The sequence below is a fragment of the Saccopteryx bilineata genome, chromosome 1 (genome assembly GCF_036850765.1).
Source record: "Saccopteryx bilineata isolate mSacBil1 chromosome 1, mSacBil1_pri_phased_curated, whole genome shotgun sequence".
Taxonomy (NCBI): Eukaryota; Metazoa; Chordata; class Mammalia; order Chiroptera; family Emballonuridae; genus Saccopteryx; species Saccopteryx bilineata.
The window spans coordinates 360,319,950-360,332,023 of record NC_089490.1 but is presented as its reverse complement, the minus strand read 5'-3'; the positions used below and the strand labels follow the sequence as shown (position 1 = coordinate 360,332,023).

Below are 12,074 nucleotides of genomic sequence, written 5' to 3'. Positions count from 1 at the left end.
TCCAAATGTATCCAGACAAAAACAGCCACTTGAATGTTTATGTACCTGTCCAGTTGTATGGTAGGTAGGGCCAGTCATAAGGGCCACGTGTCCATGGCCACCTTGTGGGTGCTGGATAAGCTCCAGTTCTATTAGGTGTTCGGTGTTAGAGCCACTGAGTCGCATTCAAGGTTATATTAATTAAGCAATCAATAGGGGCTAAAGTACCCATAAAGCAACTCCCATTAGAAGTAGGAGGTGCGATGAGCAAAAACTACAGTAACTGGGGATAGCCACCCTAAACCATGCCAAGTGCAAGTGTACAAGACTGGACCAGAACGATTAACCTGTTACCACATGAAGATAGATACCATATTTCCCCACGTATGAGACGCTCTCATGTATAAGACACACCTTAATTTTGGGGCCCGAAATTTGGAAAAAAAAAAGTATTACATAAAGTTATTGAACTCAAGTTTTGTTCATCATAAAATTCATACAAGTCTTCATCACTGTCAAAACTCCCATCCGTTACCTTGTCCTCATCTCTGTCTGATGACAACTCACTGTCTTTATATATTGCTTCATCCTCAGTTCCATCTATGGCATTGGAAATGCTACACTTCTTAAATGACTTGACAACCATCTCAATCTTTTTCTTTTTTTTTTTGTATTTTTCTGAAGCTGGAAATGGGGAGAGACAGTCAGACAGACTCCCGCATGCGCCCAACCGGGATCCACCCTGCACGCCCACCAGGGGCGACGCTCTGCCCCTCCGGGGGGTCGCTCTGTCGCGACCAGAGCCACTCTAGCACCTGGGGCAGAGGCCAAGGAGCCATCCCCAGCGCCCGGGCTATCTTTGCTCCAATGGAGCCTTGGCTGTGGGAGGGGAAGAGAGAGACAGAGAGGAAGGGGGGTGGAGTGGAGAAGCAAATTGGTGCTTCTCCCATGTGCCCTGTCCGGGAATCGAACCCGAGTCCCCCGCACGCCAGGCCAACGCTCTACCGCTGAGCCAACCGGCCAGGGCCAACCATCTCAATCTTGATATGATCCCAGGGTCATAATGATATTATGCCCAGTACAAAACAGTGAGCGCAAAGATAACAAGCTCGAAAAAGTGGGAAATGCAAGTAAAAAAATCTATAACCACTGTATAAGACACACCCAGTTTTTAGACCCCAAATTTTTTGAAAAATTGTGCATGTATATACATATACATAGGGAAATACAGTAATACTACTGAGTTTTATTCCGTGAAGGAGCAAAGAGCAGGCAGGGGTTACCTGAGAGAACAAAGGGAATTCTGAAGTGATCCCTGCGGGTTTCCAGCCGGCAAGCGTGCTCCAGGCAGTGAGGTTGGCAGGGTGGATCTTCCATGGGAGTCCAGTCAGCGGCAGGAGAGGGCATTTCTCCACAGACCCAGCAGTCACTCTCATTCTGTAGTGCGGCCAATGTGTGAGCCCAGGTAGCAAAAAGGTTACCTTGTGCACTATGGAAGGAGAAACAAAAAAGTTACAGGCATGAGCAACAGAAAATCATAAGCTTCAGGCAAAACACTGTAGAGCAGGGGTCTCCAAACTTCTTACACAGGGGGCCAGTTCACTGTCTCTCAGACCGTTGGAGGGCCAGACTATAAAAAGAAACTATGAACAAATCCCTATGCACACTGCACATATCTTATTTTAAACTAAAAAAACAAAACGGGAACAAATACAATATTTAAAATAAAGAACAAGTAAATTTAAATCAACAAACTGACCAGTATTTCAATGGGAACTATGGGCCTGCTTTTGGCTAATGAGATGGTCAATGTGCTCCTCTTACTGACCATCAGTGAAAGAGGTGCCCCTTCTGGAAGTGCGACGGGGGCCGGATAAATGGCCTCAGGGGACCGCATGTGGCCCGCAGGCCGTAGTTTGGGGACCCCTGCTGTAGAGGCAACTTTGTCGTCTGTACTAAGGATCATACCAGGAGTAGTTTCTGCCCTGGTTTACAATACCATACCGAATTCCCAGCTGGGAATGGGGCAATTTGGAGTACTAATGTAAGGGGAGGAATGATAATGTTGTACTTTAAATCACCACAAACGGTGTGTGTGTCCTTAGAGTTTGCTCTGATGAGTTTTGTACCAGCAGCCCCTGAGGGGTGTTGGAAGCAACCAACCAAGGAATTATTTGCAAATTAAGATTTTGTCTCTCCCTATAATCTCCAATGAGCCCAAACGATCTGGGGGGAACCTGCCATATCCAAAGTAGTCGTAGTCCCTGGCCCTAGGTCACATGGAGCTCTCAACAATGTAGCATTATTTGCCCCAGTATCAGAATCCATTCAGCAATTGAGCTCTCCAGCTAAACCCTTATCGCTGTCAGTGGTCTGCTGGTTAAGAGATGATATGCATTAGGACATGCTTGTCTGGCATAGTGGTTGAGTTCCATCAGAGCTGCTGGCAACCAACATGCTCACCCATTTAAAGAGTGGGTTTCTCTTCCTTTTTTTTTTCTTTTTTGTGGCAGAGACAGAGAGAGTCAGAGAGAGGGAGAGATAGGGACAGACAGACAGGAAGAAAGAGAGATGAGAAACATCAAGTCTTTGTTGCGGTTTCTTAGTTGTTCATTGATTGATTTCTCATATGTGCCTTGACCTGGGGGCTACAGCAGACTGAGTGACCCCTTGCTCGAGCTAGCGACCTTGGGCTCAAGCTGGTGAGCCTTGCTCAAACCAAGGTTGCGTGCTCAAGCTGGCAACCTTGGGGTCTTGAACCTGGGTTCTCCACATCCCAGTCCAATGCTCTATCCATTGTGCCACCGGCTGGTCAGCCTGCAGAAACTATTTCAACAGTCCATTCATACTCTCAATTAATCCAACAGCTTTAGGATTATAGGGAAGATGGAAGTGCCATATTATATTGTTCTTGGCCCATCCCTAGACCTGATGACCAATGAAATGAGTCCCCTGGTCACTGTCAATGTCTGTGGGCCATCTGTACATAGCACATAATTGCCATCTCAATGTGATAGCCTCTGGGTTGCTTTCTTGCTAAGGTACGTTTGTAATAGGCTAATGGCAATGTTTTCTTTTGTTTGTTTGTGACAGAGACAGAGAGAGGGACAGATAAGGACAGACAGATAGGAAGGGAGAGAGATGAGAAGCATCAATTCTTTGTTGTGGCTCCTTAGTTGTTCATTGATTGCTTTCTCATATGTGCCTTGATGGAGGGCGAGGGGCTGCAACAGTGCGAGTGACCCTTTGCTCAAGCCAGCGACCTTGGGCTCAAGCCAGTGACCATGGGGTCATGTGTATGGTCCCACACTCAAGCCAGCAACCCCGCACTCAAGCTGAATGAGCCTGTACTCAAGCCAGCGACCTTGAGGTTTTGAACCTGGGTCCTTTGCGTCCCAGTCGGATGCTCTGTCCACTGTACCACCACCTGGTCAGGTGGCCAGTGGCAATGTTAATGAATGTTAAAGCCTATCTGCAGTTCTGAGACAGAGGCAAGGGCCCAATGCTTTCTGCTTGAGATGCCATGGTAACTGTCTCTTGTGCTCCAGTGAACAAGGGGTACACTCCTAGCATGCCTCTTTAATATGAGCATGGGTGAGGCTCATGCCTATCTGTTTGGCAATTTCCCAAAGGGTATGTATATCTTTGTGTCCAGTCTTTCCATGCAACCCAATGGGCCACTTCTTCTTTTTTTTTTTTTTTTTGTATTTTTCTGAAGTTGGAAACAGGGAGGCAGTCAGACAGACTCCCACATGCGCTCGACCGGGATCCATCCAGCACGCCCGCCAGGGGGCTATGCTCTGCCCATCTGGGGCGTCACTCTGTTGCATCCAGAGCCATTCTAGCGCCTGAGGCAGAGGCCACAGAGCCATTCTCAGCACCTGGGCCAACTTTGCTCCAGTGGAGCCTTGGCTGTGGGAGGGGAAGTGAGAGACAGAGAGGAAGGAGGGGGGAGGGGTGGAGAAGCAGATGGGCACTTCTCCTGTGTGCCCTGGCCAGGAATCAAATCCAGGACTCCTGCACACCAGGCCGACGCTCTACCACTGAGTCAACCGGCGAGGGCTGGGCCACTTCTTGAGGGTCACTGCTACCCTATATTTGTCAGACCTGGGTCAACTATTCCTCCTCCTGATTCCTCAGAGGGGACATAACACTGTGAGACAGTACATGGTACACTGTGACCTCCAAGCCTCTTATCCTTTTCAAGATCTCATTCCATATTTCAGCTTCCCATATGAGGTGGTGCTGAACTTCCCAGTTGTCTTTTTATCATTGCTCCATCCACAAAGTGAGGCCTTTGTAGACAGCCCAGCGGTTAGTCACCGGAGCGATAGAACTCAGTTTTTGCATCAATACCATCCAAACCCTTACTCGGCCCATCGACTGCTGCTGGCTTCCTTCATCCAGCCATATAAGATTGATACAGCAGTATGGACTGGGGGAAACTTTGTAAAACTCCCAGTAATTCACCGTCTTTCTCCATGATCCATCTGAACTATGTACTAACCAGAGAAGACTGTTAAAAAGATCACAGATAGGACAAATTATGCCCACTCTGTATAGCTTTTTAACTGTAAGTGATATTGTCTCATCGATATTACCTGCCTTGATGCAGAGAGTTTCACACGTCTATTTTGCCTTTCACCTGAGCATGGGCTTGATTGCTTGTATCCACAAACAGAACTCTCCCATCATGGTGGATATTTGGCCTAATTTTGAGCTAAGATACTAATGCCCAAAGTATATTCAAATAAGGGCAAAATGAATGCCTGATAGATCCTTGTGGGCAACAGACCAATCTGCATGCAAAAGGAGACTTGCTTTACCTTTACAGAACTACCACATAGTCTGGAAATTTATTGATATTATCATAGATCAGTGTGCATTCTGCTCCAATATTTACTAGAGCCCTGAGGGATGTCAGTCATTTCCTTCTTCTCAGAAAAAAGGTAAAGAAAGGGATGAATTCCTTATCAGGTCCCAGGCCTTTGGATCCCAATTGACTTTAACCATAACCGCCCAGACTCATTGGCACAGCACTAATTTTCCTTTCAGTGTCGTCACCCTGCAGGCTAAGGGTTCTACCTTCTTGTCACTTTCCTGAAAACATTGCAAGAGCCCTTCAGTAGTAACTGCCTGTGCCAGGTGGGCTTCCCTTTCTAAATGGTCATCTTCCAACCTGCAATCCCTAGCAGCACTAGTGCCTTTTTTCCCAAAAAACCTCCAAGTACAAAAGAGGGCCCAGTCTAGAGCAGCCACTGTAGTCTTAATATCTTTCTTTGTTTTATAAAACTCTGCTACTCCAGCAGACACTTTTGGGGTATCCCTGTACTTACACACCAGTCCCCAAGTATCCAGTGCTTTTTACTAGCTGGCCCAAAGCATGGGTACTTGGCCATTCTGGAATTTCCTCCAGCAGAGCCCATTTTCCTGCCAGCATTGGTGGGTTCTTTGGAATACTGCCACAGTGCCAATTGTTGGGGGAGAGCCCCAAAAGTATAAATTCAGGATCAATTTCAAAGAACTGACACATAGACTTATTCAAATTCCTAAGAGCTTCAATAGGAGAAACTTACATACATGGGCAAGGCAGATTCTCCCAGTGGTGGCAGGCCAGGAAGAATCCACATCCCTCCTAGGATAGTTTCTTTTTAAAAGGGATTAAAAATAGGGGTTAATAACAAAACTGGTTGGTGGATAGACCTCCCAAGAGAACAATGAATCACTAAGTTAAAAGCTAATATCAGGCTGTTACTATACTCTATACATCCATAACGTTCTTCCTGAGGGCATGACAATCATCTTTGGGCAGAATTCTGGTTTTCAAAGTAGTCAGCAACTTAGGTTACAGAGTTCAACAGTCACAGAGAGTTAACATCTCCCAGATGCCTTTCATACTGAAGTCATATTGCATCTTTAAAGTGAGTTCTCCTACATATATAAATGTGGAGAAAAAGGTTTGGATAGTAAAAAATGCAAGTGGTATCAGCGGGTATTTATGCTAAAAGGGGACAGATTCATATTGTTGAAGGTAATAAAAGGTGATTTTGGTCTTATTAAAATTTTTATACATGGAGACAAGTAATAAGTCTTAATTGTAAAACAAGTAATAAATATAATAGATTCAAAGTCCAATATTTAAATAGAGAATATATTTTGTTTGTTTTTTGTTTGTTGTTGTTGTTTTTTTTATGTGCCTTGACCGCAGACCTTCAGCAGACCAAGTAACCCCTTGCTTGAGCCATCAACGTTGGGCTCAACCAGATGAGCCCTCACTCAAGCTGCCGACCTCGGGGTCTTGAACCTGGGTCTTCTGCATCCCAGTCCGACACTCTATCCACTGCACCACCGCCTGGTCAAGCAATAGTGAATATATTTTAACTCTGAATAAATATATTCTGAACTGGTCAAAGTGACTTGGTTGAAAGAAATCTTTGATTTATATTCTTGTCTTCCTAATGGTAGAAAAAATAGAAGGGGCAGAAAAACATATTAGAGTAATTTCTAATTTTACTCAGCCAAAATGAAAGCCAGGTGAATCTCAGGTAATAGTTTTAAAAAAATGCTTCGAATCAATTATTTAGTCAAACAAAAACTCATTAGAAAAGCTTTTTGAAATACCTAAAACCTGAGAATTCATTAGTAAGGAACTTTATCTACAAATAATTTTTCAAGAAACACTTGAATTGGGTCATCATGATCTCTTGATAAGATAGACATAGTTACTAAGAAAAGCTTGCTATTGCTGCATGTTAATTATTCAGTACAATAGACTATGGGGGGGGGGAAGAAAGAGATGAGTTAAAAAGCAAAAAGAGTAATGGCCAAAAAAAAGAAGAAAGAAGGAAGGGTCTTGACTGGGTGGCTCAGTGGATAAAGTGTTGTCTGGGTGCACTGAGGTCGCAGGTTTGATCTCTGGGCAGGGCATGTAGGAGAGGCAGTCAGTGAGTACACAGCTAGATGGAACAACTAAGTGGAACAGCGAGTTGATGCTTCTATCTCATACTTCCTTTCTCTCTCTTTCTCTCAAATCAAGGGGGGGAAAAAGAAAGAGGTAAGGAGGGTGGTATTTTAGAATGCCAATGTGTGTTGTGACAAAAAGTAAACAACATAGAATCTGGTGACAATAACCTTTGTTAATTTTGAGTCTGCCACTTTCTAGTGTGACCTTAGGCAAACCATTTAACTGGTTTGTAAAACGAGAATAAGAATACCTACCTTGCTTACCTCACTGGGTTGTTGAGAAAGGCATTGCAAAAGGAAAAGTACTAACAAGATCAAAAAGAGTTCAAAAGAGTTAGAAAAGAGTGAAAGAGATCAACTCAATAATGCAAAATTCTCAGGGGAGTGAAGAGCTGCCAAGAGACTTGGGACAGACTGTCCAGAGAGATTCGTTTTAGACCAAGTACAGCTTAATTCTTTATCCTAGGCATAGTAATACATACCTGCCTTGGATTATGCCCATGTTTCTCCCTCATAATGTCAGGAAAACTGCCCTTGAACCCTCAGCTAAATTATTTTTATCATTTATATATCACAGTTTCATTGACTTACCTTAAATATATACCAGTCTCTCCCACCCACTCAAACCATGTGTTTTTGAGAATTATGTATTCAAGTGAGTCAATATCAGAGAGACTCAAGGTGAAGTCTCATGGGTCAGATTGCCTTGGTTTAAAGACAAAATCCACACCTTAACACATAGGAGTAGAAAAATTACATAATTTCTCCATACATCAGTAAAATGGATCAAGTTCTATAACTGAACATTTTTCCTGCAGGGGTCTGTAATTGAACAGAGTGGTAGGTATGAGGCTCCCCCTTCTGGCCTCCTGACTCCATTTATTTATTTATTTATTTATTTATTTATTTATTTATTTATTTATTTATTTTAGATTTATAGTTTTATAGTATCAAATAGTTATTATAGTTAGATCTATATAAATATACAGCATTTTATATTTAACTTCATATAGAACAGTATTTACATTTTAAGTTACAACTTTCGAAGTTATAAGATGAAGTACAGTTTAAGTTTTACAACAAACAAAAATACACAGGACAAAAATAGAGTTGACAGTAAAAATATAGCTATCTGTTTATAATACAACATGCAGAAACTCTGTCAGAAAGCTACATATTCTTCATTTGATTATCCAAATCATAAAAATATGAATAGTTCAATGCCATTTTTGCCAGAAATTTGTTTAGCAGAATCGTAGACTAACATTTTTGAGAGTAGATCCAAGCCATTTTCAAACAAGTTTTTGAAATGGGATACTAGGCTTCCTGGTTTCCTCTTGGGAAATATATTCTTATAGTCCTGTAAAGATTCTACTTTTTGGCCCCTTTTGGTTCCCAAAGCTCTGAAAATTCTGGAGTTGATCAATTTCTAAATATTCATGGAAAAGTAGTTTCTTAGTTGCTAATTCCTCAAATCTGGTGCCTATACTCCAAATGTCAACTAAAGTCAAATAGCAGGCTGACTCCAGCAATATTTCTGGAAATCTATCCAAAGTGTTACTACTCTAACATACAGTGGTCCCTCGTCTCTCTTGAAGGTTAGGTTCCAGAACCCACTGCGATAGGCAAAAATCTGCAAAGTAAGCAATTTTATATTTATTTTATTATTTATATATTTTTAAAGGCTTTATTTCTGTTTAATATTCCTTTAATATGTTTTTTTGTTTGTTTTTTTCATTTTTCTGAAGCTGGAAATAGGGAGAGACAGTCAGACAGACTCCCGCATGCGCCCGACCGGGATCCACCTGGCACGCCCACCTGGGCGTCACCATGTTGCGACCAGAGCCACTCTAGCGCCTGGGGCAGAGGCCACAGAGCCATCCCCAGCGCCCGGGCCATCTTTGCTCCAATGGAGCCTTGGCTGCAGGAGGGGACGAGAGAGACAGAGAGGAAAGCGTGGCGGAGGGGTGGAGAAGCAAATGGGCGCTTCTCCTGTGTGCCCTGGCCGGGAATCGAACCCGGGTCCTCCGCACGCTAGGCCGACGCTCTACCGCTGAGCCAACCGGCCAGGGCCCTTTTAATATGTTTTAATTAATATTTTTATATTGTTTTCATTTTAGGCTATAAAATGGTTATTTTACAGCAAAAATAATTAAAATAATAAATATATAAAAATGTCTATATACCACAAAATCCTGCAATATAGCAAACAATTTTCGATACAAAATTAGATCTATACAATTTAAAAATCCACGATACAATGAGACTGCAAAAAGTGAACCGTAATATGGTGAGGGACAATTGTATTCCAAAAGCTCTGGCAAGGCCAAAAATCAGCCAGTTTAATTGTTTCTTTGCCATTCAATCAATAGATTTTTTTTTTTTTTTTTTTACAGAGACAGAGAGTGAGTCAGAGGAGGGATAGACAGACAGGAACGGAGGGAGATGAGAAGCATCAATCATTAGTTTTTCATTGCGCGTTGCAACACCTTAGTTGTTCATTGATTGCTTTCTCATATGTGCCTTGACCGCAGGTCTTCAGCAGACCAAGTAGCCCTTTGTTGGAGCCAGCGACCTTGGGTTCAAGCTGGTGGGCTTTTTGCTCAAACCAGATGAGCCTGTCTCAAGCTGGCGACCTTGAGGTCTTGAACCTGGGTCCTCTGCATCCCAGTCCGACGCTCTTTCCACTGCACCACCACCTGGTCAGGCCAATCAATAGATTTTGAGGTTTTAAGTCTCTAGAACTCTTCTAGAGTGACAAAACACAATTCCTTGTAGGATTTGGTACAAATTACTCTTTTTTTTTTGTATTTTTCTGAAGCCAGAAACGGGGAGAGATAGACTCCCGCATGCGCCCGACCGGGATCCACCCGGCACGCCCACCAGGGGCGAAGCTCTGCCCACCAGGGGGCGATGCTCTGCCCCTCCGGGGTGTCGCTCTGCCGCGACCAGAGCCACTCTAGCGCCTGGGGCAGAGGCCAAGGAGCCATCCCCAGCGCCCGAGCCATATTTGCTCCAATGGAGCCTTGGCTGTGGGAGGGGAAGAGAGAGACAGAGAGGAAAGCGCGGCGGAGGGGTGGAGAAGCAAATGGGCGCTTCTCCTGTGTGCCCTGGCCGGGAATCGAACCCGGGTCCTCCGCACGCTAGGCCGACACTCTACTGCACAAATTACCCTTAAGAATTTTTTAAATTTATTGATTTTTAAGGAGAGAGGAAGGGAAGAGACAGAAAGAGAGACAGACAGACAGAAACACTGACCTGTTCCTGTAATGCCCTGACCAAGGATGGAACCTGCAACCTTTGTGTATCAGGACGATGCTCTAACCATTCGAACTATCCAGCCAGGGCACAAATAACTCTTAACAAGTGAAGAATCCATGAACTGACTAGGAGGAATAGAATCCAAGTATTTTTTTTAGATCCAATGGAAAGGTATTCAAAGATGAGACATAACCGGGAATCCTGCATGAACGCATCAGGAAGACTGGCTATATTCAGACAAGAAGTTCTTCTAATTGAGAAATTTCCCAAATTGCAGTGCTAGGAATTCATTCCTTTTCACTGTCTATTCTGATTTTATTCATGGCTACCATTTGACCTGAGGTTTTGTGTCTGTCCTTACACACAACGCCACAGGTACCTTCTCTAATTTTCTCTATTGTGATACAGTCTTCCACAGTCAATCAATAGTTACAGTAGATGCTGGCTAATGACCCTGCAGCAGCTACCAGTCGGCACCACTCTTTCCTTCCTAACTCCATTTTAAATGAGGTTTCACTTTATTAATTTTCACAGAAGTTAGTAATCAAATCACTAAATTACATCCTGGTTTCCTCACTAGACCTAGCCTGAAAGGAGCCACTAATGTTTGTGTTCCTGGCCTATCTACTGTTGGGTCACCCCAGGGGTGATTTGTGTTTCCAAAGTGTGGGTCAGACCTTATGCTTCCAGATCATGCATACAATAGCCAACAAGATATTCATCATCTGCTAAGGGAGAACATCAGGATAATCCAAGTTTGTAAATTGCACTTTTTTGGGTTAAGAAACAGGCTGTTTATCACAATTTGTTTCAAGCAATGGAAGGTATGCAGATCTTTTGCTGTTCATTCTAAGACCCATTCCTTGCTCTGCCTTGTATTGTAGGGAATGAATATTCCCTCCCCAACTGGCTTTTAGGTAGATTTAGCCAATGGCAGGCATCAGGAGAAAACTAGAATTCAGACGTGAGAGGGGGAAGTTTGGATATTTCTTCAAATATTTAAGGAACAAATGATACCAATTCTACACAAATATTTACAAAAAATGCAAAATATATCAACTTATTTTATAAATCGAGTATTGCTTTCATACAAAATCCTGTGAAAACATAAGAAAGAAATTGTGGGTAATTCTTACTCATGAACATAGATGCAAAACTCTTAAACAAAATAATAGCAAACCAAATTTGGCAATACAGGGAGTCCTTGGGTTATGACAGTCTCAATATATGAACTATTTTAAACCATATACAAAAATTAACTCAAAATGGATCAAAGACCTAAATCTAAGCACTAAAAGTACAAAACTCTTAGAAAAAAATACAAATATAAATCTTTATGACTTGGATTAAGCAGGAGTTTCTTAGATATGACATTAAAAGTACAAACACCAAAGTAAAAATAGATTAAACTTTATTAAGCCCTGGCTGGATAGCTCAGTTGGTTAGAGCATCTTCCTAAAAAGCACAGAGGTCTTCGGTTCAGTCCCTGGCCAGGGCACATACAGGAACAGATCAATGTTTCTGTCTCTCTTTCTCTAAAATCCATAAAATAAACATTTGAAATTATTGTGCTTCAAAGAACATTATCAAGAAAGTAGAAAGTCAACCTACATAATTGGAGAAAATATTTGTAAATCCTGATCTAATAAAGGTTTAATATACAGAACATTTAAAAACTCCTATAACTCAACAATAAAATGACAACTCAATTTTAGAAATGGACAGAGAATTAGAATAGATATTTCTCTACAGACAGTATATACATCATCAATAAGCACATGAAAAGATGCTTAACATCACTAGTCATTAGGGAAATACAAACAAAGTCAAAATGAAATATCATTTCACACTTTATAATAAAAAAAACACAC

At 42.4% G+C, this 12,074-nt stretch overlaps 1 pseudogene; it reads right to left on the bottom strand.

The window, feature by feature from the left end:
* Positions 1-8,112: 8,112 nt before the first annotated feature.
* Positions 8,113-10,625, bottom strand: LOC136319655 (cyclin-dependent kinase 1-like; annotated as a pseudogene).
* Between the last annotated feature and the right edge of the window lie 1,449 nt (positions 10,626-12,074).